This window comes from Corvus cornix, chromosome 1A, assembly GCF_000738735.6.
Source record: "Corvus cornix cornix isolate S_Up_H32 chromosome 1A, ASM73873v5, whole genome shotgun sequence".
Taxonomy (NCBI): Eukaryota; Metazoa; Chordata; class Aves; order Passeriformes; family Corvidae; genus Corvus; species Corvus cornix.
The window spans coordinates 33,199,235-33,218,464 of record NC_047057.1 but is presented as its reverse complement, the minus strand read 5'-3'; positions in this window follow the sequence as shown (position 1 = coordinate 33,218,464).

Sequence of the window (19,230 nt, the reverse complement as noted above, 5' to 3'; positions counted from 1 at the left end):
GTCACTACAGGCCTGTGTGAAAAGTCCCTCTTCAGCTTTCTTATAGCCTTCTTCATGTACTGGAAGGTCTCCCCAGAGCCTTCTCCTCTCCAGGCTGAACAACACCAGCTCTCTTAGCCTGTCTTCAAAGAAGGAATGCTCTAGTCCTCTGATCATCTTCATGGCCCCCCTCTCGGCCCACTCCAGTGGGTCCACAGGTCAAGGGAGCTGTGGCCAACAGACCTGGGAAGAGGAGCTCTGACTGCCCAAGACATGTCTTCTTGGAAAGCCATGCTGTGTCAGTAAAGAGAGGAGATGGGCCCTGTATCACCTTCACCAGGATGAGGGCCAGCGGCAGGCAGGGCCCCAGATGTTGGATTTCTCAGGGTTGCACACACCCTACCAAATGAAAGCATTTTTGCACACAGCACACGTGTGTCTCCTCACCAGTAAACATGTCCTCTCACTGTCATCAGAGCTCAAGCACACAGGATCCACCTCAGCCAGCCCTTGGCTCTGGAGCCTGCCAGTCCTTCTGTGAGAAGAGGAGGGGGATGGGAGGTGGATGCAGGTCTCCGTCTACCATGGGTTTCATTTTACCTCGTGTCAAAACTATTCCCACCTCTCATGTGAAGGGAGTGATTGCAACACAGATAGTCTTCACTTGATGCATATTATGAGAGTGAATTTATGTCACCTCACTTTTTACAAGAAGAGAAAAAAAACAAAGAAAGCAAACAAAGATTATTTTGAGAGAGGGATTTGTGGGGCAGAGGATGGCAGATGTGGCTGTGAGAAGACGGCTCCAAGTGCAGTTTGGAGGCCAGGCAGGAAGGGAGCCCCAGCCTCCAGACAGGATAAGAGATAATGAAGGTCTTTCCAGACACCATTATCTGCTTCAGCAAAGCACTGGGACTGGCCGATGGACCTTCTCCAGGGAAAGATGTATGCAACTCCTTGGAGGTCCATGCCTAGCCAGGGGAATGAGGCTGGTGTGGGTCTAGATGCAGAAACTGCAGAGACAGAGATGTCTACCTACAGGTGCTAAAAAAGCTAGCAGAGAAATTTTCTTGCTTGCGTCCTGTGAAAATCTCCGTTCTCAGGCAAGCTAGCTGTAAACAGTGTACAGAGTTTTGTAAACCAAGACTTTCTCTCACAGGTGCAAACTTGTTATGCACAGTCTTGTTTTCCACACTGAAGAATTTATTTTGAAATAGGCATCGTAGCATTCAGCCAATCACTCTGGGAGGTGTATGGTCAAGCACCCAATAATGTCATTTCTCTATTGCAAACCAAGTTATATAAACAAGGTGATAATTAATTAAATAACCCCATTTATCCTGGACTTCTGTGTCGTTCTTCGTGCCGTCCCTGCGGACAACAGCAACATCTGCATCTTCTGCAGGGTTGCTGCTTGCAGCCACACAGAAGTCCGGCTGGATCCTGGACATGTGACAGAGGAGCAGACAGCAGTCTTCCACATTTTTACATGGTGTAGTTACTCCTGACTGACTGTCAGTAATAGCAGAAAGGGCTTTCTGGAGCTGGCACCAACCTCTGGCACTTCTGTGTTTTCCCTTCTGTGCTACTCACTGCTTGCTTCATCAGTCCAATGTAGTGCTGCGGCTGACTCCTAAAACCCAACATTCCTGACATTAAACTCACTGTCTGATAAGAACTCCAAGTCTGGCTGCTCATCCTGGGTAGTGCCATGGTAGCATCCTTCCAACATCCTTCCTTCCCTCATGCTGACAGTCACCACCTTGCATTTTCCTCACTCCTTTCTTGACTCTCTGTGCAGAAAGAGATGTACCAGTGCATGGGATAAACAAAGAATATCCCAGCCTTCTCACTCTGAGCAGGCCCACACAGCCTCTCTGTGTCCCCAAGGACTGGGGCAGCTTCACAGTATCTTGCATAAGTGCACTTATCCTCATTCTGCACCTTCCCTGGGATGCCTAAGGCCCTCAGCATCATGGTCGTGGTTGACAGGTTCCCACCACCTTTCACCACCCACATTTTTCCCTCTCCTTCTTCCACCACAGAAAGCCTCAAGATGAACTTTCATGTGAGACAGGGGAGTTTAGGAGCTCCCTCTGGCCCCAGCAAGAGAGACAGTGGAGAAAGAGGGAAAGGTGAGCAAGGGATGGGGAGGAGATGACATGGTGAGAGAATCAGGAGGCTGGAAGGATGGTCTAGGCAGAGGGTGACTCTGAGGTAAATGGCTCCTCCCATTCATGCTAAATTGTGAATAGCTTTTCCTTTACATTAAATAGCAAAATTCATAAAATTGTATAAATTTTCTTGTCAGAGATCCGGTCTTAGATATTGGATTCAATTGACTGACATATCTTTATCTTAATCCAGTTGAATTTAGATAGGACTGAATTTAGAACCAAGTGTATCAAACCTGAGCCAAATGCGTTTTGCTCTAGAGTTTAATATAGCAAAGATTTCAATAATCATATTCATAGGATTCCAATTAGGATGAGGTTGAAAATAATGATACAGTAAAAAGATAAATGTACTTTGGGTGGTAACTAAGTACTGAATATCCAACATCATATATACAGTGATGACACAGGTATTAAATGTGTGTGTAAAGTATCCATATGCAAATTGTTGACTGAATCTTATATCTGTGTGCATAATAACATGCTTCCTTCTCTTATCTGAAAAGGATGTAGGCTGAACTTCTGCATCTGCTTTTCGAAACAAAAAGGACTCCTGAAATGGAACTCATAGTGCAGGCTGGTCTATATTTTCAGGACAGCTGAAAAGGTAGTAAAACCAGAATTATTCACTTCTCTTAAAATTTAAGTTTTGCAAATACTTGGATATTTCATACCTACAGAAAGAATGTTCCCTCTTGGATACAGATAGCCTGATCCTACAACCATTCCAGAATCATAGGGAATGAAATTGAAAACAAAAGCCATTTCACATCTGCTGTCAGTCTTCATTTCACTTTCTCATGAATATTTCTGTGAACAAGATTTTGTTTGCAGTGGAGTCAAACAATTGTGGGCTTTCATGTGGGGCACCATTGGTACTGATGTGGCCATGTTCAGTCTGTGGGTTTTGAAGGCTTGGGAGAAGAACCAAGTGTTCTAAGCTTCCCATCAGTAAAAACATAAGTAGGTACCTTACTGAAGAGAGGGACAAGAGTCTTGGAGAGGAACTACACAATATAACCCCAATGTGAAGACAAATCCCATGGCCTGTGTTGATATTAATGTGCTAAAGGAACTTGAAGGAACTTGAAGGAATCATGTGGGATAACTGTTATGAATACTTTAAAATCTTGTTAACTCATTTATTTAATCTTTTTTAAGAAAAATGGTGGAACTATCTCCCAGTATTTCTTTGTGTTACACAGGAGATGCAATCCTGATTCTTTTAACAGAAAGAATATCACCAAAAAAAGGATCTGGTCTTTAGTAAGTCTCCTCAGAGGGGTTAGCTGCTGTGGTGCAGCACAGCTGTTCACTGCCATGAGATCTAAGGACATCCTGTAAGGTGGCTCAGTCAAGGAGTCCAAGCATGGTTAATTCTGGAGACTATGGGAGAGAAAGTCTTGCAAAGCAGCAGGGCTAATGTTATTGGACTGGTATGTGGTTTGCTATAAATCAATTCAAACTTTCCTCATTGTAGTTTTTGTTCTGCTAAAACAACCTTAAAAAAAAAAAAGTAAAAATATGTCTTTTCCACTGGAACATAACATCTATGTTATACCAGTCAGCAGGTAACCTCTGCAATATTATATGTTCACTGTGTGTCACTGTAGGAAAAAACCTTACCTTTGCAAATAGCGTTTTTTTCAAAGTGGAGACAAGCAGTTCACTACAAAGTTATTGTATTAAAAAGTTCGACTTTTCTGATTATTCTTTCTCTCTCACCAGAAATATGTTCTAGTTCAATGCATTTAAGTGGAGTTTGAATTTTTCTCTCCCAAATCTCTGTTTAAAATCTCAAATGCCAACATAACTCCACAGTTTCTTCTCTTACCAAAAGTCCCCTTTCTGTGGGCCGTGGGGGGGGGTCTTTCCAGGGGCTAGCACAGGATTTCACACAAAAAACAGCCTTCTGCATCCCAGTTTCTTATTTAATTTCTGGATCATCTGCTCAGTGGCAGCATTTCAGCTGTTCATGGAGTTTTCCAGCGTCCCGCAACCTCCAGTGGGTGTGCCGAGGCTTTTGTTTCATTGTTGGTTTCCCTGCTATGCTGCCAATGACTGACAGCACACATACGCCCCCTGAGAGCACGATGGACTGTGTATAGTTCACCAGGGACATCCTGGCGGCTTGTGAACCGATGCAGGAAATATTGTCAACTATGTGTTAGTGATATATCCCAGCTCTTCTCATGACTCATATCTTTGAAGGTTTTGTATTTTCTTTTCTACTCCAGCAATTGATGGTGCCTGGAGTAACCCAAACCTGGTCATTACCAATAAATACTTGGTTTAACACATCCTAAGGTAACTAATTTGCTTTAAGAGAACCGACTGAGAAGTCATTTACTTAGTCCTCATGATCATATCCTAACCAGGTGCCTAATTTACAGCTGATTTATCAATGTGAATCTTTAAAAAGCAGACTCCTGTGAGTCCAGCTGCACAATTTGAGATGAAAATGAGCCATGAAGGAGCCATGGGATGCGGAGGAGAGGGCACGAATGGCAGCGCTGCCTCTGGGAAGTGCTTCTCCTGCACCAAGGGGCAGCTTGGCCTCCCCACACCCAGGATCACAGTCCTGACCTGGGCTGTGGCCACCTGCCCCACTGCAACCCTCCTCTCTGCACTGCACTCACACGCCTTTGGTGAACAAATGCACTGCACCTGCTTATGGTGTACATGCCTCGCACCCACACCGTGCTGACTCACATCCCGCACACACATCTCACAAGTTCACAAACACATCTTGCCCATCTGTTCCCAGTCTACTTCTGGTGTGGTATCAGGCCTTTCTTCAACACCTCCAAGAGAAAAACTGACTGTGAAATGTCTCCTGCAAATCTCTGTGGCGTGTCAGCAGACAATGCAGTGGGACAAAGAAAATTAGGTTTTTTCTGATCATTCAACCTCTGCCAATGCACGACCCTAACATAAAATTTTATTTAATTACAGCTGATTTTACTGTTTCTTGATTAGTCACAACAAAACAAATCAGGAAACTAGATGTGATTGTTGGGCAGTTTCCCCATCACAGGTGGGTAAGGAAACTGAAGCAGAAGCCCTCCATCCAACCCAGGGCAGCATCACCTTCACTAAGAGATGAAGCAGGGCAGGGCAGTACCTGGTACCATTTCTATGAAATGCCATGCTTTTCTGTTCCTAAATGTCTATCTGCAGCAGGGAAGAGAGGCTGCCTATACAGCTGGGCATCTCCAGGCAGAGGAATGAAGCTGCTTCCCTACTGTCCAGAGAAGTCGTTGAGTCACCATCCCTGGAGGTATTAAAGTATCTGTACATGTGTCACTTAGGGACATGGTTTAGTGAGGGCTTAGCAGTGCTAGGTTAAAGGTTGGCCTCGATGACCTTGGTGATCTTTTAAAATCTAAATGATTCTGTGATCCTACTTCTGAAGGAGTCCAGACACTCAAGTCCTGATTGCTGAAGATGTTTTGGTTGTATTTTAATGGACACTGGCTTCAGTGAAGTTAAGCAGGCAACTATTCAGATGAATTTGATTCATCCCATTCTGACTATAAGATACCCTCCCACTTTTTCATCAGTTCATGCCAGGGTTGCAGTACTGTGGGGCAGAGTCAGCTCTGCCTGTGTGGGTAGCAGAAGTCCCCAGGCTTGTCTACAATCCAGAGAAAAGAGGGTGTATCATTGTTGCAAACACACGGCTTTTAAAACAGCTAGCTGCTCACTGACACCTACAGACAGCCACCAGCCCTTCAGTGTCAATTTGATATATATCTGATGGTTTAATTCAAATTATTAGTAAGTCAGAATGAATAGGACATGAGAAGATATCTCCCACCTACTTGGGGGTGTGCTAAGGAAAGAAAGTTCCAACATTTAGGTGACTGACCACCTTCTAACTCTCTTTCTGCCTTCTGCTCAAGTTCTGCTACCTGAACAAAAAGGGGCGAGTTTGAGCTTTGACTGATATGAATACCCTATTTTGTGAGAAAAAGTGTCATTTACCAGGACACCATAAACCTGGTTCAACATGTCTGCTGGTATTCAAACTGACAGATACTGTAGCTAGCTGCAACTTCCCAGCTAGGCATATCCTAGATCAGAGGAAAATCCACGAAGTGTGGAAAAGTGGTTAAAGTTATGATAATTGTTACAGTCCTGTATTTTCTACCGACAATGAAATCAGACTGTAACTCCTGAATGGAAAGAATTATTCTGTACCACTGTCCATTGTTCTTCATCATTACCAGGAAACAGGGTTATTACATAAGATTAGGTTAACCCTAGAAGAGAAGAGACATATTTTGTTTTTAAAAGATATTAAAGAAAGAAGAAAGTAAATCCTTTCTGATCTGGTAAATTGCTACTGTGCACATTCATCAAAAAGAAGACTTTTTAAAGAACATCACAGGCATAGCATGAACAAAATAAAATCTAAGTTAAGGCAGATGCTGTGTGCTCAGCTAAACCAGGGATAGCACATTAAATATTTTCAAGAACACCAGAGGGGAATAGCCCTGCTTGGGAACAGCCACATCCATCAATAGCTGATAGTCACCACCAAGAATAACCCCAGCCATGGCTACCCTGACGCTGCAGGTGTCCCCATGGTAGACCAGCTTTGGTGGGGCTGCCCAACCTGCAGCACTCTTGTGCCAGGTCAGCACCTGCACCAAAACCCCTCAATAACTCAGGAGCCAAAGTTCCCTTCTGCAGGACACATAGGCAGCTGGAGCTGGGCTCAGGACCACTGAAATGTGCCACCCTGATACACTAGAATTTGGGGAGTTTGTTTAATTTTTAGGCTTTTAGATAAGTTATACCAGTATATTAACCAGTCAACACCAGTAAACACATACTGCAGATTTTCCTGTCATCATCTTGATACAGTCTTTCATGTACTATAAAAAAATCAACAGATTAGTCGAGGTGTCAGTCATTACATATGCTCTCTTCAATAGAAGTGAAGGGATAACACAACAAATAGGTAATTTTCAGCATCATTACCTTCCCGTGTGCATATTTGCTGGGGCAGGAGCAGACATGGAGCTGTTTCTAGGCTGTTCCATATAATGCTTTTTTGATCTGCTCCAGTCATGGTTTTCAGGGTTTTTTAATCTGTTGTTGTTTACTTTTGAAGGGAATCAGATTTTCCTTCTCCTGCTACAAAGCCATAAAGAAGAAAGACAAGCAGAAAAAAAGCTTCCAGCCTCTCTTCCCTAAACGGCTGCTTGCTAATGTGCCTTGCACCTTTCTGGCTTCTGCATAACCTTTTGCATTTACTGGAGAGAAACCACGGAGCAAGAAGGAGAGGTTATTCCCACCAGATGATGAGAAATACACTTCTTTCACTACCTAGGCCCAAACCAGTCCCCAGCCAGGGCAGAAGTGGGAAGCCAGGTCATCACATGGACAAACCTGCCCTTGCTTGTGTGGGGGCAGGAAGAGGTGTGGCAGGCTCAGGGGTTGCCCACCCTGCCTGCCTGCACACATGTAAGTGCTGCAGATGGACTTTGGAGATGATGCCCTTTGGAGATGAATTGCCCTTTCCCAATGTTACAATCTGATTGCTAAAATTATGAGATGACTCTGCCCAAATTAAGGTGTAAACCATATGCTGAAGTCAATAGCATGGATTTTATTTAAAATTAAATGTGGGTAGAGAGAGATAAGGGAAAGGCAAAGAGAGAAAGGGAGGGCCAGAGAAACAGATTAAGTAGAAAAAAAAGATATCACCACTCTGTAGATTCCAATAGCACCCCATTGCTCTTCTGGTCTTCTCAGTGGTTACAGACTGAACACATTAAGTGATAGGGAAAAAGAATCCACAAAAGTTGCCTTTCGTGGGGTTTATATTGTTCAAGGGCTAGGTTGGAACGCCCCTGGTACCTCCCCTGGATGATGTAATACCGAATCAGGAACATTTCATGAGTCTTTGACACTTTCTAAGATGTTGCAGCTGTCTCTTACACGTAGTTGAATCAATCATGGCCCATTATGGTCCATCATCTGAGATGAATAGCTCAGGCTATGTGTGAATGTCCTTGGTGCTCCCAGGAGGGTTTTCACAGCTGAGCCATTATTTAAGGGTGGACACTGGAATGATAAGAAGGACTATCCCACCTAGCAGGATCTGCCTCTTATCAGCCTCTTCCCTTATCTGGAAACCCAGTTTGTAGCCTCAGGTGTGCCTGCCCTTCTGCACCTGGGAGACCTCCCTGTGCATCACTAGCAAAGCACCCAGCTGATTGTTTGAGCCATGAGCACCAATCTCTTGCAGCACCTGGGTGGTTACTGCAGGTGGTCAAATGTTAGCTGTTCAACCTCTTACACTTCTGGATACACTCTTCTCCTTTGACCTGGATAGCTGGACAATAGTACCACCTTATCTTATCTCAAGGTCCTTTTGCAGTCCAAATCAATAGGCATATTCAGGGAGGGGTGGGCTTCGGTAGATGAGCAGCTGTTCCTTTGGAGTTTGCTACAGTGGACAAAAGCCTTTTGGTGATCTTAGCAATATTTAAGCTATTAACCATTTCAGTCTCTGGCACCTGGGAGCCCTGCTGCCCTCCAGCCAGGCAGCATGGGCTCTCCTGTACCAGTGTGGGGCATCCTGTGTGTGGCTAGGCCCCAGGGCACAGAGCAGGAACAGAGGGTTACAGTCTGGACAGTGGGAATACCCCTCTGGGTGCAGGACCCAAAGAGTGAGTCCCACACCCAGCAAGTGAACACATGAGGCCAAATTTGTACATGTGCACTCGGCAAAGACACTCTTACAACACCTCCTTTCCTCCACTCCCTTGCCACCCCCATTGCCTGTGACTTTCTGTAGTTACTCGGATGTTGAGTTAGAAACATTTAAATATACTCTTTGATCCTCCACTGGAAATGGTAGCCCAACACATTTGGCTGTTAGCAGATTGTGGGGACTGTATGCACAGGCCTGTAGAGCAAAATATCTTTGGTTTTGTATAGAAACCCAGCTGTGCTCACACACGTGCCATTGTACATGTTGCATTGAAGTGTGATGACAATCACAACTGAAAACACAAGATGCTTTCAAGGCCCTGTAATTGAAGCAAAAGAAAAAAGGCTGGGCTTAGAGCCTCTAGTGATCAGTACCAGGCCATGCTCTCAGCAGAATGCTGCCTTGTAACTGGCAGCATTTGCCAGACTTTCTAATTGCCTTCCAGGCCTGGTGGCTGTTGCTTGTGCAGAATGGGAAATCAGAGCCATATGGGACCAACTGAGTGGCTGAAGTCTGTGCTGTCCAAGTTTGCCTGCAGGTGAGTGGCAGCAGAAGCGATCCCTGAGGGAAGTGAAGCGAAGAAAAGAGGGCTGGAAATGGCCAGCCACCATCTGCAGCTCCTTGGGAAGGTGCCCCGTTACATCAGTGCCCTGCATCTCAGCTAAGGGAAGGGTGTTTTTTCAGGAGCAATGACTTCATTACATGCCAGTGCCTTTTGAGTGAGTGACTTTTAACGGAAGTCTGAAGGCTGGTCCCTCTGCTGAAGTTGCCTTCAAGCCCCCAGGAGCCTCGGCTAGGATTCAATTGCTCTGCCACCATCCATCATGAGCCTGAGTAATTGAGCTTTTGTATTTCCTATCTTGCCTTATTTAGCTTTCCACAGGTGTGTTTACTCTTGCCCTCTCCCTCCTTCTCTCTCTAAATACATGCCTGTACATACCCTACAAGTATATGTAGAACAAAACATACTCATTTATGTACTGTGCTTGTGATATTGTTGGCTTATTTCCCTGGATTAAAGGATTACGTGCTAAAGATGTCCATGTATGCTTGACTATTCATGCAATCCTTTAGCAATTATTTACTGTCAGTCTGACCAGTCTGGGCTGGGTTTGATTTTCTGCTGGGAAAATTCAGTGTCACCACCTTAAACTCGCTGTCCAGAGATCCAAGAACTAAATGTCCCATGTCAAGCAGCAGGAAGGACTAACCTCTCTACTTACCAGATTTTACCAGGGCTTAAAGAAATGGGCTTTACTAGAAGAACTGAATCAAAGAAGGGAAAAACAATAAAGTATCAGCTTGGAAAATCTGGTGAATCTGCCCAGACTCAGAGAAAACTAGGGAGAAAGTTGCTGTCCTGCACCTGAAATGCATGTGGATTCAGGGAAGATTACAGCATATTCCAAGAAAAGTAATCACACCCTTATGGTTTGGCAGAAAGGCCTGAGATATCTATGCAGCTCTTTTATTTAGATTCAGGCTAACACTATCTTGCTGCCATCAGTCTTCTTTGTTTCCACCACTTCTTCTCTACCACCACCTTACTACCCAGACCATCCCCAAAGTACTCCAGCTTTTTTAAATAAGGAGAAGAAACATGATGGCATCTCTTAGAGACATACCTGGTTGGTCACATATTCCTTCCCAGAAACTCTCCCCCTTTCCTCATGCTCTTTGAGCCCAAATCTTACTCTTCTTCCTATCTCTGCTGGCCCCTGAGGCTTTTGGGACAGAAGAACTCCATTTCTCTCAACTTTTAAATGCAAATTTTTGTAAGAAATAAAATTCCCGTTCTTAATTATAACTAGCAAAGAAATCCCAGCTGGTGCAGTCTGCTTCTTGCGCTCCTCTGCTGATGGCAAGCTGTCTCAAGCTCTCACAGCTCAGCTACTCTTCTCCCTGTCCTGACAACAGAAACAAGGGTTGAGCTCTTGCCCTTTTAAATTTCCCAGTCCCCATTTTGAGGCTATGTATTTAAATATATATGTATACACATACATATTTGTATGCAGGAACCTGTGGGAGAGGGGAAGGCAAGAGAATCCTCCCACTGCCCTCCACTTTGTGGATACACTGAATTCAGGGAAGAAGTTCACCATGTGAAGGACCCTAATAACAATTTTAAACAACTAAATGAGGAACAGTGCAGAGAGTCTGTGTGATTGTTTAAGCTCAGTTGCATTATAAACTACATGCTCCCATCTCTTGGAGTATCTTTGGGGAATCTCCACACTGGGATGAGTCTCATTTGGAAGGTGTGGCCAAGCTGTGCTGTCTCTGAGGTTCAAGACTTGTCCAGAGAAATTCTTTCTGGCTCCACGTTTGAAAACAACTCTGGCACCTGGAGATCTTCTAAGCTGTGTCTTTGTTAGTTGGCCTGTAGCAAAAACCACAAGGCTATGACAATTCTGATTCTTCGGAATAACACAGGACCAATTTTTTCCTTATATGTTTTCAGAATAGTTTGAGGTTATGTGCCCGGTTTCATTGTTTCCCTTAGTTATACAAAACAATATCAGTCTTAACTTGTCTGCATGTTCATAGAGGTGGTTATTTTTTTTATAATTAACAAGAACATTAAATCAAGACAGCACTTGTTCAACATTTCAACACATTTTTGTCTGAAGTGATTCACTCAGCTCGTTTTCCTGGAAAAGGTGTTTTCTGGGCCTGTAATCCCCTAGGTATGTGTTTCATCTTCCAATACTGAACTGGTATGGACATATGGAAAGAAAATCTTATCTTCTTGAATAATACCTAATACCATTTCCAGAAAAGATAATAATGATTTGGCAAATCTCCAGCTATTAATGTTTTATGAGCAACTAACCCCTCAATATGCAGTTTTCATCCTTCTTGGAACAAAACGTCCCAGGCACTCCAATGCATTTGCCAAGTTTCTCAAGCACTGCATCATCATGGCTTCCATAGATGCTCATTGTAATAACAAAAATCATGGTGTACTGTTTGATATTTATGTGGATATTTAATGTATTTTTATAAAGTTTCTTGCTCTTTCCCTCCCTTTTGGATTTTTACTTCAATGACAGGTATGAACTCTATGAATAATACAGGGAATGTATTTAATACACAACAGTTGTTCTCTCACATGCAAGTGGTTTCTATAAAGAAACCATCCATCACTGCTATATAATAAGCCACATCTTTTCCTGAATGGTCTCTCCTTCTGAACTGACATACATGGGGATAAATAATATCTCTTATAAAACAGGGAATGTGCAAATACTGAAGTTACTCTTGGAAGAGTTATTAATTTGAGATAAAACTATTAAAAGTTCCCAGGTAACTTATGAGTCCAAAACCCATTTTCAAAAGGAGGTGAGATCTAAACCAGTGAAAATATGTAGATGACTAACCAACATAAATAACCTAAACCCTAGTGTGGCTGTTCCAGCTGTCTTAGCTCTTCAATCCTTCTGTTGCATATGAGTTGCACACTCATACTTCCATCAGTGACATTCTCTGGGCTTGTATATATTCATAGGGTCACCCTGGGATTTTTGAAGCTAATTCTTACTTCCTGCAGAGGTTAGTCTCTTTGCTATAACCCAGTTCTCCCACTGGTGACTGGCACAAAAGCCACTAGGATTGTCCAAGACCCATAACGTGCTTCACTACCCACCAAACCTACATGGTTCCTAACTAGTCAGGAATTGGTGATTGATTCATGGTTGTATGTCAAAGACAAAATGTTTCATGAAAATATTTTTGATTCTGGAAACTTTTGCCATACCCAGGCTGGAGCTTTCTTGTCAGTCTTGCAGGCTGTGTTCCCTGGCAGCAGATGATCAGCTTCAGTTCAGAAGTTGCAGCTCCCAGGCTCTGCAGCACAACAGGACTGATGGCCAGTCTGGAGGTCCAAGAAAAATTGGGACCAAGGAGTTTCTATGCTCCACATACCACAGAAGCAGTCCAGGAAATACTGTGGAGTTGCCTCTGACACCACTGCACTTCAGACATGGCAGCTATCTGAGAAGACAACTCGTCTCCTCCCCATGAGCATGTCTGCTGCATTTGATTTTAGAAAAGGTGAAAAACAATGTTTTGAGCTTCCTAGAACAAAATATTTTCAGAATTTAATTTCCACAGGAAAGGTAAAACTTTTTTAGGCTATGTTCCAATCCAGAATGGAACAAGAAACTGTCTGGAAATGTCAGCAGTTCCAAAGAAACAAAATGCCAAGTTTTGACCTACACTTTCTTTTAAAATCTCCTTTTAATCTGAGTCCCAGAACATGAATTGCTAAATATTCAGTGGAAACTGTAGTACTGTAGTTTCAAAGCCCTTGTTCCTTATGAGGATATTTCAAATTTCTGTACTCACATCCTTCACCCGGAAGTCACCTCATCCATGTGTCCCACAGCCATGATTGTCTATTACACTACTGTGTTGTGGGGTATTTCTGTCCAAATGCGAACTATGACAGAAAATAGAATGGCAGACTATCTGTTTAAATTAGAATGAAATTAAATTATGTGATGCAAAATGAGCAATGTGTCATAAAAACATAATAATGTGCAAAGAGAAAGGATCTGTGTTTCTCTCTGAACACGACAGATTGAATGATGATGGATGGTCATGTTCTTTTATATGCACGAGTTTCTTAATTTCTCCAAGCATGAAGTGTGGCTCCCTAGGTATTGGTGTGGGACCTGATCCTCTCCTGCTTTTCAGGGACTCTCACTTTCTCCTCATGATGCCACCAAGGCTGCATGGGGACAGTTTATATCTGCTTGTTACCACCATGCACAAGTGAACCTGTTGGCCTGCTCAGAGAAGGGTGGTGATGGGAAGTGAGAGTGACAGAAATCTGGAATTACTAATTTCTAATGTTCTGAAAAAACACCAGTTTTCAAAAGCATAGAAAGCTAGAAATAAACTAAACATTACATTAAGCAACATCCTTGCCATTTCAAACGTTTTGCCTGAAATTGTGCACATTGTCCTTCAGGGCGGCTAAAAGCTCCGGCTTCTCTTGTCTTCATTCCCCATCACAGGAAAAATATCCTCCCCAGCCTTGCAGAGACTCCTCTGAGTAGTCACAGTGAGCTGCCTTTCCTCCTGACCAGTGTGGACTCTAAACACACATTTTCTACCTCAGCTGTTTTCTTTACACTCCTGGTTCTAAATTCTTGTGTTGTGGTCTGCAAGATAGGAACCTGGAGATACAAAGTAGAATAACTTTATCCCACCTGAAGCTACAAAATTTTCCTCCCTCCTTAATTTAGGAAACAGGGTATTCCAGTGGAGGGTGAGTCTCACCTATTTATCATTGTTGTCTGGACATAATCACATGCGTTCAGTAAAGAAGACACAGATTCTTTTGTAGACCTTCCTAACAGGCCTTAATTCACAGCTTCCTGATATCTGCAAGTGAACAATCCTGCTAGCAATAAAAAATAATCTCCCAGGAGGACCTCTGATCCTAAAGCAAATGCTGTATAATTCACCACTCAATAGGAGTCTATCTGGATTGATTTATTGAGCACTTCTGATCCCAAATCTTTTGAACAGCATTCCTTCATGATTAAATAGGGAATGGATTTGGACAACACTTCTGGCAGGCAGAGTGGAAGAACACAAGTGATTCCTGAAAACATGAATATCATGTAACTTAATGAAAATATACTACATGTTGGCATACACTTGGCCCAGACCAGAAGGGATATGTTTTCCAACCTAGGCTCTGGTAACTTCTGTAGCAAATATGGCTAGAACAATTCATTAATGATACATGTGTGGTTGTCCCACCTTTGTGTATTTTAGAAATATTCTGTCACATTCAATCCATTAAAAAAAAAAAGGGGGCAGGATCTTTGGGTCCAAAGAAAACCAATGTGTTTGGTAAGTACACGACAGTCTGGAGCAGAAAGTATTACACCCTCTAGGGAATCAGCTTCTACTTTTGCTTAATATTCAAAGAACAGAGAAATGGATAAAACTATACCGAAAGTCTTTTGTATGTGACTGGCTACAGACAATTACTTTCTAGCTGAGAAAAACTTTCTTGCCAGTTGTATCCAAGTAATTAAAACCACAAAGAAAATTGGCCTCAGTTCTTTGAGCATATTAAAAAACCACTTTGAACCTTGCAATAAGAATCAAGAGTGCAAAACACAACCTCCTGCTGTATGTCTCGCCATTCTCCTTTGGCTACAAAAGCAGCATGAAGCATGGAATAGGCTGTTGGCTGTATGACTTGTTTGGCCAACAAAGGTATATGCAGCAAACCTGGTATGTGCACTCCCCTCTCTCCGGGCTTCTACTTAACAAGAAAGTGCAGAATCTGGTTTGTCTCTCCCCACAGAGATTCCAGAGAATTTGCCAGAATATTTGCATCTACATAGATCACTAAGAAAAACTGTTGCTTCAGGGTGCCGCTTGAATGGTAAGCAATGTCATCAGCTCTCATGAATTCATCAGAAGATTCCTAAAAAAGTGAGCTGTTACCTTCAATCCGATCTCCTGTTCTCAGGAGACTAAGTGGCTGGGAAAATGCCTAATGAGAGATTTTTGAGGATGTAAACCAGGTTTATTCCAACTGACTTTTGGCACCTAACTCTCCAAATCAGATGTCTGTTTCTGGTGAGTTTTCTCTGTTCTTAGAAGAGAGCGAACTAGATGACAGAAGAGCTAACAGTGTGTGATTAAGGTCCTGAAGTTAAATGCCTGTTGCAAAAAGTTAGTAAGAATTCTGCAGAAAAGACCTATGATGTTGAACATTGTCAAACACAATTTTTCAACAATAAGGATCTGACAACAGGATTTTCTGTGCGGTGTAGACAGGTTCCTGTGAGTCTGCTCCACCTGAGATGTGCAGAACCACAGTTTTCCCCAAAAGGAGCTGGTTTGGCTCCTTCAGCTGCTGAATAGGGTATCAGAACGGTTTGAGAGCAGAATTCCTTGCTTCATGAGCACCCACGGGATTGGGAAGGGTGAGTCGGTGGGACAGGTGTGCACATCTCACGAGGCTTCCCTACACAGAGGCTCCTGAAATGGGGTTGTGTGGTCCTCATCAAAACATTGATCCCTGAAGAGCTGACCTCTCTGCAGGTGGATTCCCAGAGCAACCCCCCCATGGTGAAATATGGCATAGGGCCAGCTGCTTGCTGAGGTGGGTGCCATGAGGGCAGCCTCATCTGGTATGGTCAGCAGGCTCCCTCCTGAGACATGAGCAGGAGCCTCAGCAGAGAGGAATGGAATCTACCCATCTCCAGGCACTGTCTAACCAGGGAACAGGACTTCTTTGCAGTGCAGGTGGGGGAGGAATCCTTCCCTCAGCGGGAGCAACACACCCAAGAGCAACACAAAGCCATTAATTAACTTGCACTGCTAACAAGTGACAGAAAAAGCTTTGTATGTTACACTTGCTTGCTGTAAATGCATGGAAAGTTTGTTCACTCTTCTGAGGCCTTTCCAAGGGGCCACACAAGTGGCGAGCCAAATAAAGCCAGACACAGCCAGATCTGCCTTTTGCTTGGGCCTTCTGGATAAAAAAGTTTGTGGTACATGAAAGAGCTCTTTGAAGTGACTGATGTTGATGCTGCAATGCATTTGGGTGAGCGCAGAGAATACCAGGGCTGATGGTGTCAGGAGTCAGGGGGGCACTTCCTCTTCGCGCATGGAGAAGCTGAGGATATCTGGGAGGTCTTTCTAATACACTATTTAACGGACTGTGTAAATTTAGATTCTGCTGAAAAAGGAGAAGGGTTCATGATACAGGGCTGAGGGTAGAACAGCATTTGCTGCAGCCCTGTGTCCTGCCTCTCAGCGTTGTTGCATTGCTGAGCCCACCTTTCCCTGGGTGGCTGCTACAAATTATTCTGATGGCAGGGTAGTTTTCTGACTGTGGAAAATGTTCCCCACAGATGGCAGTGAGTAGATTTATTTTTAACAAAAACAAAATTTGTGATCTAGGGTCTCCAGAATAAAACATACAAGAATCTACAGTAGACAGGCTTTTTATAACAGTTCAAAGAGCTGCCAAAAGCTTTCTTCTCTTGGTGGTGAAACAAATTAGTGTGTTTGATACAGAGTTTTCCATGTAGAGTCATTGTAAGGTAATTAGAAAAAGAGGGGAAAAGAGCATAATGAAAAACCAATAAAGAGAAAAAAATCAGCTTTTTGTCATGTCCAGAGCAAAATCCACTCATAGACTCTCATAGGCCGAGAGTTTGTGAGTTGGTGGACCTTTCACTGCATTATGGTATATTTAAACATTAATTAGAAAACAAATGTTAATTGTCTTGAGGAAAAGATGTAACAAAGAACAAAATCCAGTCTGCCTGCTCCCATTAGACAAAGAGGCATCCACATCACAGCCCTGCCCCAGTTTAACCCCTCTGGATGCTGCTCTGCTCCCTTTAGCACAAGCAGGTAGAGGAGACCAGTGGCACATTCTTCTGGGAAAGCAAATAGTACAGAGGATTTGAGCTGGGGTGACCTGGCAAGGCACATGGAAGGAAGTAGAATGGCGCTTGTGTAGGAAGACGGAGCAAAAAAAGCTGAACAGTGAAGGAGTTACATAAGGTCATCTTTCAGCCCCTCACCCCTGTCACCTTCCTATTTTAGAAACAGAAAACTCTAGGGCACAAAGCAACCCAAAGATGAATCCAATCTGTTCAGCTGGATGCTCCTCTCTGTTCATAAAGTCATGAATAGTTCTCAAATACTACAGCGCAATTAAAAAGAGGAAATTCAAATACTTTATAAAGTTTGGGTTATAGGATTAGGCCTGTAATAGTTTTACTTGGCTTTATAAGCCTCATCCTGTCCCAGTGAACATGATGGGAGGTCAGTTATCAAGCCACAGGGGGCAAGATAAAGCTCTATATGAGTTGCTATTTTTTAGTCCTAAAGTTAGTCCTATTGGGCCCAGCCCAACTTCAGCTGAAGTTAATGAAAAGACTCCTGCTGACTTTAATGGGAGTTGGATTGGCCCTATTGTCCTTTGTTGAGTAAAGTAATTTTAAAAGGTCAGGAGGTGAATTAAAAGAAAAAGAAACAACTACATCGATAAGCTTTATTCAACGTTCTCACCTTATAGAGAAGAAGTGTTGTCTTAGCTGGTGAGAGTAGTTCAAACTAGTCCTTGTAGACTCTGCAAGGATAACAAAGTATGGTTTTACTCAAAAAACCAAGTGGAAATGAAAATTGCTGTGTTCCAATTTAATGATCTCCCAGTGCCTTCTATCTGCTCAATTTACAAATAAAACAGACACCAAAGTTAGACCCTAATCTCAATGAAAGCAGCCTTGTGCCAGTGCAATTCCACTGACTTTAATGGATTTCTTCTTGATGCTTCAATGGACTGCTTCTTGACTGACATGGGTGGGAGAGCTAAAATAAGATGTTGTGTTTCGAATTGCTATGGCCACACTTTGACTTGGACTATGGACTCTTCTTTCAGGACAGTCATTCCTCCACCTACACCTGAAGCAACTGGGTACAACTTGGTAGTCAAAGTGACAAGGAAGAGAAGGAGGATTAGCTAATGAATCTGTTGATTGTGCAAAAAGGAGCACAGATGCAGCTGACTCTCCAAATGCTCTCTTGGCTCTGAAGGACTAAGAGGACAAAAAGGAAAGAAAAACCTACAGTTGTGCTGTGTGAACCTCCTGGGTTTAGACTTGCATTCTGTATCCTCTCCAGCTCTAAAAAAAGCAGAGCACAGGTTTTATCACCACGGTCAGCAGATAAAACTATCAAATTAAAAGTTGCTGTTTTCACACAATACCTTTTCATTATAAATTATAGACCAGTCTCCCTGAGAACAACTCTCATGTACTAGTTGTCAGAAGATGCTGTTGGCAATCAGCTTCACAAAATTTTTCTTTTCCTGCTTACTCTTTTTACAGGATGCATTTTAGGATCCAAGGGGCATAAAACATGCTAAATTTCTTGGGAAATGCCTGAAGGAGTTTGGTTTTGATTTCTTTGCATTGTCCTTGCTAAATATTTCATGCTGTGAAATTCAGATAGCCTTCTCTGAGACAGGAAGTAGCAACAGGAAAATTAAAGTGTCCACCCCCTCCACACCCCACACTCCAATTTACTGCCATTTTATATATACAAAAATAATCTCTACCAAGCTGAGATGAATCAGAACCATCTTTCCAGCAGATGGTTAAAACAAAAGGGAGAGAAGGATGGCTTCATTGGGCTAATCCAAGAAAGGGAAAAGCCCTCTAAGCAGTTCCCTTTCCAGGCAGGTTAACAGTCCTGCTCTCAGCAGGTTCTGACCATCAATGAACTAACCCTTTCCTCCAACCTCACCTCCCACTGGGCAGGAATTCAATGCATGAGCAGAGGTCAGTGTTAATG